This window comes from Dendropsophus ebraccatus, chromosome 4 (assembly GCF_027789765.1).
Source record: "Dendropsophus ebraccatus isolate aDenEbr1 chromosome 4, aDenEbr1.pat, whole genome shotgun sequence".
NCBI classification, from domain to species: Eukaryota; Metazoa; Chordata; class Amphibia; order Anura; family Hylidae; genus Dendropsophus; species Dendropsophus ebraccatus.
In genome coordinates this window covers 57,707,663-57,720,289 of record NC_091457.1, presented here as the reverse complement: position 1 = coordinate 57,720,289, position 12,627 = coordinate 57,707,663, and positions in this window count along the sequence as shown.

Sequence of the window (12,627 nt, the reverse complement as noted above, 5' to 3'; positions counted from 1 at the left end):
AATCTCTTTATCATCCCCTGAATGCACATAGTAAAAGCTACACATTGTTATAATGTTGACAGTAGGGGCGGTGTATGACAATTCAAAGAATGCAGCTGCAGAATACCAGGAAAAATATCTATAGAAAACCAGATCAAAGAGGATGATAATCCATAGGTGGTGTAGCTCCATGAAAAAGTGTCTCTGTCAACCCTACCCTCCTCTCCTCCAATCAGCTGTAATGGAGAGAAGTAATGCAGCAGGCTGTAAACATATGCCCTGCCTTCTCACGTGTATGGTCTACGCAAGCCACACCAGCCAGTTAATCCTATCAGTGTTTTTTTTCCTATGCCCATAGCAGCGACATTAAAGATTGTATCCATTATAGATAAGGAAACAGTTAATGGGAATTTGTCGATATGCCAATATGGTTGGTAGATTTGTAATTCAGTCAGAAGAGTGGAATCTTGGGAATATGGGGATTAGGGTAGTCCACAGTAGCTGTAATCGGGTCAGTACAGGTTCCCGTGAATGTGGGGTCAACCCATCTGCAGAGTTTTCAGAGCTCTGTCTATTGGTTCATCAGGAGCTAGGGACACCAAAAGCAAGAAGGATTGACAACATTCATAAATTACAGTATACTGTATGAAGATTACATGAAAGTAAAACTAAACCTTGTTGCATAAAACCGGTATACATTTAAAAAAAAAGATTATGGCTTGTCCTGGGGGCGCAAAATTGGCAGGTCCTTAGGGGAATTCATAAATATGGGCTGGTCTCCTTTGTATACAGGAGTAAGATGAAATACAAAACCTTATCCATTCAATACACTAATGCACATATTGAGGCTTGTACAGAAATTAGTCTCAATGTGTAATGAGCAATCAAGAAAGTGTACATAGGGTTTAATCCAAGTAAACAGAAAAGCCATGCATTCAACGAGGGTGTCAGATCCAGAATAAGTGAGGATGGACTAGATTAATTGTGTTGACCATAAAAATAACCAAGGAGTGTTTCATAACGATGTCAGAGACAGGAAAAGGTAGAGATGAGCAAATCTCGAGCACGCTCAGATCCATTCAAACCCAAGTATGCAGTGTTTGATTGGCTAAAAAGGTTGAATGCAACCCTAAGGCTCCGTTCACACAGAGCAAAACTGGTGGAATTCCGCCAGCCTCCCTGTCATAATGACAGTCTATGGGAGGCACGCGCGCCTCCTCTCTCTGTGTTGAAGCATAAACATGTTCCGCCGCGTAATTCCGCCAATTGTGCTCCGAGTGAACAGAGCCTAAGGCTGCCTGGAAACAGGCCTCCCTATGGCTGTATCCAACTTCTTAAGCCAATCAAATGCTGCACACACAGGTTCAGACGGACCTGAGCGTGCTTGAGATTTGCTCATCTCTACTTCTTACTGTTAATGATTAAGACTTTTTGTTATGTAAATGACTGTAACAATTTTTTCACCTCAAAAAATGGCACCTGTAGCAAAAACAATTGCCACATTATGGTTTTCACCTATTCATCAATTACGGATCAGGCTGTCAGTTATCTCTTTCACCCCCTGTTTGTACTTCCCATACACAAGAATGTTTATGGGGACACTTTCTGACTTCAGCTTATCTCTCCCAGAACAAAAGTGTCAGGCTATGATTCTCCATCATGCCTGACTCTATGTCCACCAACATCATCTGTCAGTGGTCATTCGGGAAAGCCCCATACACCATATACTGGAGGTTGAACCCACCACAAGCAGCAGGTATGGACGAAAAAAGTCTAAGATGCATATGGGGACCTTAAGATACCCGCAAGCAAAGGTGTAGCTAAAGGCTCAATGGCCTTGGTGAAAAGTTCAGCATAGGCTTCCCTCCCTCAACTTGGGGATTTAACCACAGATTTAATTTGTTGGATTGCAATGAATTCAATTTGTAGTGAAAATTTGGGCAAATCTGTAATTGATGGGACTACTGGGAATTTTAAAGTCAACAACATGTCTAAAATCTGCACATTCTTTTGCTGCATGGGTTTTCAAACTCAAGTCCACATTCTCTGGTGAAGTCATTCTTTTTTTTGTTGGACCTGGCAAATTATCTAAAAAAATAATAAATGTGTCACAAGGCTTGAAGCCACATTTGTACAAATTGCACCAGAAAACAGCAACAATGGAGAAGTTGTGTCCAGACAGAAACCAATACAGGAGTAGAACATTATAGTATCCTAGATGACACATAAGTGAGAATCGGCGGAACATGCCATGCATTTATTGACCACATAAAAGAAGAATTAGAAGCATTATGGTTATTATGTCTGCAGGATTTTTAAAGGACCAAGGGAGTCAGCAAGATCCGCTTTGCAGTACGTATAAGTCATATAAGAACATAGCCTTATTGGTTTATAAACTGGAAACATATAGGAATCTATGATGCTTTCAGTTATGTTATTAGATCTGATATCTTGCAAGGACTTGTAGTGTTTTCTGCATTTTTAAGTACATACTAGAGATGAGCGAACCGGGTTCGGGTTCGAGTCGATCCGAACGTTCGGTATTTGATTAGCTGGGGCTGCTGAACTTGGATAAAGCTCTAAGGTTGTCTGGAAAACATGGATACAGCCAATGACTATATCCATGTTTTTCACATAGCCTTAGGGCTTTATCCAAGTTCAGCAGCCACCACTAATCAAATGCCGAAACTTCGGGTTCGGATCGACTCGAGCATGCTCAAGGTTCACTCATCTCTAGTACATACCTTTTTTATCATAAACAATGGTTTCACTTATTTATAGCCGTTTTTTCTTTCCCACAAAGTCAGAATGCTCCAGAGGCAACATTTCTTAGGAAGTCCTTGTTCACACCAGGTGACAATGCTTCATCGCTTATGGTTTAACATATTTCTTCTGTTTAGTTTCTGAAGAAATTTTGATTCTGATTAACATAAATATTCAGGCAAAACAGAAGTATATGCAGGCAGGATCTTCACAATTTATTACAGGATTGACGGCAAAGAAGAATAGTTTATAAATGGATGTATTTGCCTTTTGATAACTAAGCTTTCTCCTGTGCCATACTTTGCCTGGAAGCCTGGATAATTATTCGATTTATAAGATGCAGAATTCTTTAAATTCTGAAGAAAGAAAAAAAAAAGGAAAATAATCCACTGGGAAATGTATTGCCAGCTGGATCTTTATGCAGTAAGAATAGAAGGAACAAGGGCTCTAGGTTAATTAGAATCTTTCATCAGACATCTAGAAAATAAGATTTCTAAAGCAAATAAAGGAAAAAAATCTACTTTTCTCTGAAGATTTTAGAAGCATTTTATATTTGGGAAAGGATTTTCAAGAGACTGGTGATGGAAAATAATTCAGACACTGTGTGTGTGTGTGTGTGTGTGTATGTAGGGGGGTGATGAGCCAAAGACTTCTAGGTGGCAAACCGTGCTAGGTGGCTGCAAGAAGAAATCCTGGTGGTCTGAGTGGGATGGAAAAAAAGGAAAGTCTGCAACTTCGATCTGATTAGACACCATCTGTGATCACTGATTGTAACTGCACAGTACTCATTTACACGTTGTGCACCATTATAGGTTACTGTATAGTTACAGTATGAGTGTAAGATTTGTTTGTGTATAGCATCTTTTATTTAGCAGTGTAACACAACCACAACCACTATGTTTTGATAAAATGTGATCCTGATAATTAGGTACCATTGTGATGACAAAGGGTAGGCCCCATGCACACTTCAGGAAAAACCTTTCCAGATTTCTTATCAGCAACTGACCTATAGGGTTCTACTGGGCATAGACACGACTTCAAGATTTTTTGAAGGGTGTTTGTGTCAGAAAATAGGCCCAGAAATTATAAGACAATGTCCTATAATTGTTTGGAATTCCAGTACGAAAGCCCTATAGGACCTTATGGGAGCATCCAAAACTCTGGACTATGCTGGGCGTGCATGCGAAAATTGGATGTGCTGCTTGCCAGGCCAGGCAAGCATCAGCACCCGGGCAACTGTCACTGGGTGCTGAAGCTGGCTCTTCATGGATATGTATATGGTCCTAATCAGGAGCGCATGCTGTATTTCGCAAGGTACTATAACAAAAGTATGGGACTACCTATGAACGATCCATTTTATGTCTTAGAAGTAGCCTGTAATCACAAGACTATTGGATCAAGGTTTAAGAGTCATGTTTGTGCCATCTGCCCAGCCATTGTCCTAATCTGCCACTGAAGAAGGAGTAAGGGCCCTAATCCACGGGACGATTATTCTTCGGATTATCATTGAATCGTTCAAATCTAAACAATAATCGTTCGTTTGAATAGCAGTTAACAATTACCGAACAAGAAATCATTGATCGTTTAATAAGACCTAGACCTATTTTTATCGTTGCTCGTTCGCATTGAATAAAATGTCTTTCGGTCGTTCACAGTAGTGACGAACGCATTAGTGACGACAAGAAGACCGCAAGAACGATCATAAGTAACGATTATCATTCCATGTAAATGGGTGAACGATTTCAGGTCTTTTGCAATAGCGGTCGTTTGGATCATTTATTGTTAACAATTATGCGAACGATAATCGTCTCGTGGAATAGGGCCCTAACCGTGTTTTACCCCAAAACACATTTAGATACTACACCTACAAATAGATATTTCTATCTAAAGACTATACAAGCCATCAAATGGGGCCCTGCTGAAACCAGACATCCAGATAGCGCTTCTAACATTGATGTGACTGCTGTTACCTTCCAACGCATTCATTTGTTAACAACCTTATTTATGCATATTCAGAAGAAGGCTGCCCATTCAGCGATCTCCCTTGTCAGTTTGGAGAAGGCTCACTGCCGAACGAAGGAAGAAAAGGAGACTACGGAACACTCTGGACCAGTTTCAGGACACCGAGATGGGTAAGACATACAGTTGGCTTTTCTCCCCCTGGACTTGTCTGACACGGTATATCAGCCTATAACATTAATGAACAGCCGAACTATGTAGAGTTGACACTGATACCTACCACTACAAACCACATAATGGCTACTAATACACACTATTTTGTCTGCCCTGACCTCAACCTCAATAAACCGCAAGGGCCCTGAGGTTATTTTTTAGTATTTTTATTTCCATTTTTAGTTTGGTCTATTTTTTAGCCTATTACATTATCCATTATCTTTCTTAATTTGTTTCCTAATGAAACTGAATCTTCTTTGACCATCAGAAATGTAAATTTTTGGACAAAAAAGGTCAATGGAAGGATAGCTCAAAATGAAAATGATGTATTCATTTTTTTCACTTGTCATTTAATTGATTTCAATATTTAAAAAAATAAACTGCAGAAAATGTTAATTTTTCCCCTGCCTCCACTTTGAAAACTGGTGTGTCAGATAATAACAACAGAAGGATGACAAATGAGTGTGAACACAACCTTAGTTTATTTTCACATACAGAATGCATGGATTTAATTAATAGTTGTTTACTTAAAGTAATATTCAAGTTACTCATAGAGCTGAAATAAGCTCCCATGCCCTAAGTCCTACATTTTATATTACTTAATGTCAGGTATTTACTTGCTGCGCCATCTGGTCATATTTTTCCTTTAATAATAAAAGCTGAACATATATTTATCCTCAGCTGGCACTGGGAGGGTTTGAACATCTCGTTCCCTTTCTTGCAATGAAATGAATTCAGGTACTGAGAAATAAAGGGTTGATGAGCAAATTGCTATGTCTTTTGTTTTTCCACTCTTAAAACAATAACTGGATGAAACCTAAACCTTTTCACATTTAATTTAAGTCTAATTGGCAGATATAGGATTACTAAGAGAATGATCACTGGAACTATCACTAACAGTAAGCTCTGAGAAGAATGAACTAATCTACTTATGTAACACTTTTAGCAGAGATGGGCGAACCTGACGAAAGTTCGCATGAACCCAAACAATCAGCATTTGAATCCTGCTGCCTGGAAAAGGTTGGTGCTGCTTATGGACTGCCTGGAAAACATAGATAAAAATTAGTCCGAGCCTGAACCTTATGCAGGTTCGCCTAATCTTTATTTTATATCCCATGCAGAGTTCACAACAATTTACTAGGTCATTGGTGGCAGGCAACATAAGGGTTATGTTTGGGTGGTTTGAGAGCATCTGTGGCTGACAATCTGGGGACAGGTACCCTGCGGTAGCCTGTGTGATGAATATTCTAGAGGGTATCTATGGCAGCAGCTTGAAGAGCACAACATGTTCTGTAAACCTCAAGAAACAGATGGGGCTGGAAATTAAGATCTTCTTTTCCTTGAAAATATTGTACAATATGTACATTACAAAAATGTAAAAAAGCAAAAACTACACTACATTCTATTCACAAACCCTTTTTTGTGTTGTTTATGCAAAAGGAGAGCCCGTGGAGCCTCATTTAGGCGTCTCGAAACACAGGACTAGCCAGATATCCCTCTGGGAAGGACCCAGCCAAGGGGTGGATCCTGTAGAGAAACCACCATATTAAGTGGCCCTATAAGTCAATGTAATGATCAGGGAAAACCAAGAATGAGTATCCACTGTCTGTGGATGGATACTCAGCCTTGGTTTTCCCTGGTCATTACATTTACTTATAGGGCCACTTAATATGGTGGTTAGGGTGGTTTCCCCACAGGAGCCACCCCTTGGCTTGGCCCTTCCTGGAGGGATATCTGGCTAATCCCGTGTTTCGAGACTCTTAAATTAGGCTCTATGGGTTCTTCATTTGCATATTCATGTTTCCCAGGGGGCAATGTACCTAGGACTTCAATGTATTGTGCACTTTAACCAGCAGCTGACAGTGTTATCTTTGGCTGGTCCTCCTGATGTTTAGTTTTGTTTGACATCACGTCAAATACATGGAATGTGAGCCTAGATCCTTTGTACCTGAATAGTGAATGTGAATGTGCATGTTTCAGCTAATTTTCCCTGGTATTGCAGTTGCATTAACAATGCAGTAAATCTAAATGTAACACTGATGTTACATGGTGTGAACTGACTAAAATTGCATTTTTCCATGGAAGTACCACAGAAATCATGCTGAGCCACAGCATAAATGCCTCTTCCCTCACCTCTCCCTTCCTTGACTAATTGATGTACAGGGCTGGAGGCTACGCCATGTATATTAATAATTCCAGACAAGGAGGATGTAGAAGGGAAGAGATGTGCATGCTGTGGCTCAGCATCATATTTGTGGCACTACAGCTTCCAAAAGGCTCAGTGGTTAGCACTGTTGCCTTGCAGCACTGGGGTCCTGGATTTAAATCCATTAAGGACTACATCTGCAAGAATTTGTATTTGGGTTTCTTCCCACATACAGGTGAATTTAGACTGTACATCCTAATGGGAACAGGGACTGATTTGAGTGTAATAAATTTGGATCAGCTTCATGTGTTTATTAGCAATGTCTAGAAACACTGAGGGACATTTACTAAGGAGTCCAATGTGTGCAACTATTCTAAAGGGGATTGATGTGTATTTTGTTTCAATATCTTGTGACTGAGTTATTAACATGTAGCACTGTCATAGTAAATGTATATAAGTAAAAAGTTGCACAAAAAGTCACAAAAATGCACAAATTTTGCAAGCATATTCACCTGGTACTGACCAGACGTAGGCTGGCACCTGTTTGTTCGACTTTTTAAAAAGTCGCAAATGATAAAGTGGGCACTAATCCCGGATTATGTGAACTTTTGAATAAATACTCAAAACAGGCAGATTAAAAAAAAGTTGCATCTAAAAAATATTCACCTGTCGATTACTGGTTCATAAATAGAACTGGGCGAAAAATCCAATTATTCACTTAAAAATAGACGCAAAGCCCTTAATACATATTCCCCTTTGTGTTTTAAGTAGAACCTTTTACTATATTAAGTCTGTGACAATTTAATCTGAAATGGAGTGGCTGAATTTTTCTTCCTACATATTGATGTCAATGACATAAATGACATAATTATATTGTCTTATTACTTTTAAAAGTAGTTCTTCCTGACTTCTTAGTAACCTTTTCTTTGTTGCCTACTAGTGATGAGCGAATACTGTTCGATCGAATAGTACCTCACATGTGACCATATTGCACTGTCCTGGAGCGGGTGTCCATTGCTTTATGCAGCATTTGTAGGTAGGTACTCGTGTTTGTATGCCCTGGGTCTGAAGTGTGTAGCTTGCATTCCCCCCATGGTGTCACTGTCTCCTGGTACACGATTAATACAGCTGAAGGAGAAGCTGTTAAGGGTTAACTGTGAAGCTCCATTGTCATATGTGTTCATCTTATGTCTATTACACAGGTAGTTTGGGAGGGGAGCACTACAACAAATCTCAGTCACCTGGGCTCTAAAGTATGTAGACAGTATGCAAGGCTTTGGTAAATGCACAGAAAGTGTTGCTCCGATGACAGAAATCAAATGGTGAAGGCGAGAAAAAGAGATTGGGAACTCACCATTATTAGGCTATGTTCACACAATGTAAAAGTATGGCCGTTGTTGCCGTACTTTGTATGCTGAAACACACTGCCTTATCTTCTATGATATCCCAAAACACATAGTATACGCTCTGGCCGGGATCCCAATCGGCGCCACAAAGAACTGACATGTCAGTTTTCTGCGGCCGCAATTCAGTGAATTGCGGCCGCAGAAAAACGAGTCAGTTTACACAATGAAACGAGCGACTCCGGCCGCTTGCTTTACTGTGTGCTATGAGAGTTCTGATGTGGGCGCGCGTTGATGCCCCCGCATCAAAACACTGTGGCCGGAAAGATCATCTTTGCAGAGACCGGCCGGGTCACGGAATGGCCGGGCCTATACGACGTGTGAACATAGCCTTAAAGGGGTACTCCAGCGGGGGGGGGGCACTTTTTTGCTGGGATCGGGGAGGAGGTGGCCGAGGGAAAAGACGTCCACTCACCTCCCCGGTTCCAGTGGCGGGTCCCGCATCGCGGCGCTCCGGTGCCCGGTTCCCAGCCGCTTCCGGGTGTCTGACGCGGGCCTGAGACGTGATGTCTCTGGTCCGCTCAGCCACTCAGTGAAGGAGGCGGCATCCGTTTCAAGTCTGCTCAGATCCCGCCTCTGTCACTGAGTGGCTGAGCGGACCTGAGACGTCACGTCTTGGGCCCGCGTCAGACACCTGGAAGTGTCTGGGAACTGGGCACCGGAGCGCCGCTATGCGGGAAATGCCGCTGGAATCGGGGAGGTGAGTGGACGTTTTTCCCCTCGGCCACCTCCTCCCCAGCAAAAAAGTGCCCCCCCGCTGGAGCACCCCTTTAAGTAGTAATCCGGTTTATTCAATGCATATATTTATAAGTTGCAGAGAGGGGAGGTGAAGTAGCAGGCACGCTCTCACTGAACGACGATGATTGTTTCACGCTACTCAGCACATATTCCGGTCATGAGTTCCTGAGCTAGGTGCTCCCAAATAGATTCTCCCTAGAGGTATATATAGTTTGGTTGGAGCTAGTTGGGGCATGTTCACAATTTTCTAATCAGCATGTACACAAGACAGAGAGCTCCTGCTGAAAAACATTTCCAGGGCCTGGCCTGGAGGCCAGGATCTATTTGCGGGACTGTATAAGAGACTGTATTTCTTCCTTCTTCTACAAGTAATCATATCCTAGACATGTCCAGCTAGTGCACCTCGTGTGAGGCTGCATTAGAAGATACTCTCTTCATTCTGTTGATCAATCCAGGATTCAGTCAGTAGTTAGGTAAGCACAATTTAGCTGAAAACTTCACTGCTCTTGCTAGGTTTCCTTAGGGGTCCCTCTAACGTTAACTCTACCCACTAGGTAGAGTCTACATTCCTGATCTTGCGTCCGCAGAGAGTATTAGGCGGAAGATTCATACCCATGGAGGTACTTTCTCTTTAAGCCCCCACAGCTAAGTCTATTTAAGTCAACTTAAGTGAAGTCAGTTTAAAGTCAGTCTACTTCAAGTCTAAAGTAGTTAGAGACTTTATTATATATCCAACAGCGAGAAACTGTGAAGTATCTTTCAAATTATTCTCAAAGTATTATTTAAAGTATCCAACTCAAGGGATCTCAGTCAGCAGAGACCTATCTTTATTACACCTTTATTTATTAAAGAGACTGTGACTGTATTACTGTGTCTTTAAGAGAGATGCAATTAAACGTTTTCCTTGTTAAGTTGAACTGTGTGGTTCCTCACACTACACCAACACCCTACCTCCACCTGTTCTAACCTAAAGAGCGTGTGTCAGTACATCCAGGGGTGGGCACATACCACTCCTGGCCACCATAACAAGTGCCTAAGCGGTACCTTAACATCTTTCTCTCTGGCCAAACAACACCTGGCTCCCCTGGGTTACCGCAATATAGAAACATAAATGTGATAAAAGATTTGTTTCACTTACAACTTTAGATGACATACTCTTTATGTTAAACAGTCGTCCCCTGTATGTTGATTGGTTAAAAGAGCTAACAGTCTTTATTTTTGTATTGCAAACCAATCATTGCTATTTACTTATGGTGCAGTCTCTCTATTTACTATTTTTATTCACTCTTTAAATCAGTGTTGACATTTATTATCCTCATGCTTAGTAGTAGAGATAGCAAAAAGACCCAGCAAAGGGAAAGAAATTCAGAAGTAAAGTAAAGCCACAACTAATAAAATGAGAGGACTGTACTACAGATAAAAACTTTGAAACCCTGAGGTTATTTATTTATGGAAAAAGACAACTCATGGCTGTTGTAACAACTCTTTGTAAAGGCCCTATTCCATGGAACGATAATCGTCCGTATTCGGCCAATATCGGCCGCTACGTGAAATAGAGTGGAATAGAGTGCAACGATCAGCCGACATCGTTCATGTCGGCTGATTGTTGCAGTTGCTTGTTTTTCAACATGTAGAAAAACAAGCGACTGATATAGCAGCGATCTGCTGCCGTTGCTCCGTTGAATAGGAGCGTCGGCAGCAGATGCTGCTGTATCCTATGGGCTGCCCGGACGATCAGCGATCACCCGGGCAGCCCCCCCCCTCCCGCACTCACCCGCTCGCTGCTGCCGCGTTGAATAGCGGTGGCAGCGAGCGGGGAACGAGGAGCAAACAAGCGCTGAAAGCGCTCTTTGCTCCTCTAAACGACCCGTGAAATAGGGCTTTTAGTATAGTGGGGCCTTGGATTACGAGCATAATTCATTCCAGGACAGTGCTTGTAATCCAAATCCACTCTTAAACCAAATCAAATATTTCCATAAGAAATAACTAATATGGAGACAATTGGTTCCACACCTCAAAAATAATGTTTTTTTTTTTTTATTCTGAATAACATGTAAGACAGATGAAACAAACAATGAGAAACAGCTGTAATATGTCATATTAGCTAAGGTCAGTACAACATCTCTTAGGTGATCGAGGTATACTGAGGACTGTATCTATAACAAGGGAGCTATAGCTAACCAGGCATGATGGGAATTGCAGTTTTGCAACAGCTAGAGGCCTAAGGGTTCCCCATCCCTGTTCTACATTTATGGAAAAGAAGGTTTCTCCATGAAGAGAAGAGGAGATCCTTTACTGTATGGAGTTTTTTGACAAAAAAACCTGTCATAGCAAGCTCTCTAAACAAAGTCAAATGGGAAATTCTCCCTACAGGTTTTTTCTGCAATGTTATAGTGTACAAGTAAAAGATTACAAAGGTGGGTCCAGGGCCATATTAACAGCTGCTGTTGCCCTAAGCACTGCACCTGAGACACAGCAACCTAAATCACCAGTTAGCATCATGATTTTCTAGTTTCTGAACATCATATTGATATTTGATCAGTCTTAGGCATGTTCCCACGTAGTAAGACACCGGCCGTTCTGTGACCGTGCCGGGTCACGGAACGGCCGGTGTCAGAGGAGATCATCCCTGCCGATGATCTTCACTGCCACTAAATTCGGATGCGGGCGTATCACTGTGCGCTCGCACCTGAATTCCCCACTGCATACAAAGTAGCGGGCGGTGCTAAGGATTATCCGGCCGGTACTGAAGTACCGGCGGGATGATCTTTTCTGAGACCGGCCGTTCTGTGACCCGGACGTGTCATGGACTTGCCAGTCTCATACTAAGTGTGCACATAGCCTAATACTGTATACTGAACTTTTTTACTATAAAGTGGCCAACCCCTTTAAAGAGTAAATGTAGACACTGTGGGCCTCCGGTTTATTTCTGTTACCATAGTGAAAGATACAGCCTTCTTTTCATTTCTCCATTAAATTAGTTTACTTTGTTTAGATGTGAATTTCTTGCAAATATGCTTTGTCTTAATTCTTAGAAAAAGAAGTGCCTTAGGCTTTGTATAACTATGCCCATTGTTTTAAGTTTAGAAAACAATAGTCACATGTGGTCCAAATGTCAGACAAAAACATGCATTCAGAGAGTAAACATACAGCAATAATACATTGCCCATTGTTGTTAACAGGGGAAATTACCTGCATACTTACCTGCATTCTGTAATATGCTTCTAGTCTTGTTCTTGAACCGTTCCTCAGCTTGCTGCGCCGATTCTCCATCTCAGATGAACAAAGCAGCTCTGTCCTGGTCCACTCTGACACGCTCCTCTTCTTTTCCTCCCTCCTGCCAAGACGGGGTCACGTGATCTGTGGGCAGGGTTAGCTAACCAATGAGCGCTAACCCGACTCACAGGAAACATCACATTTAGCACA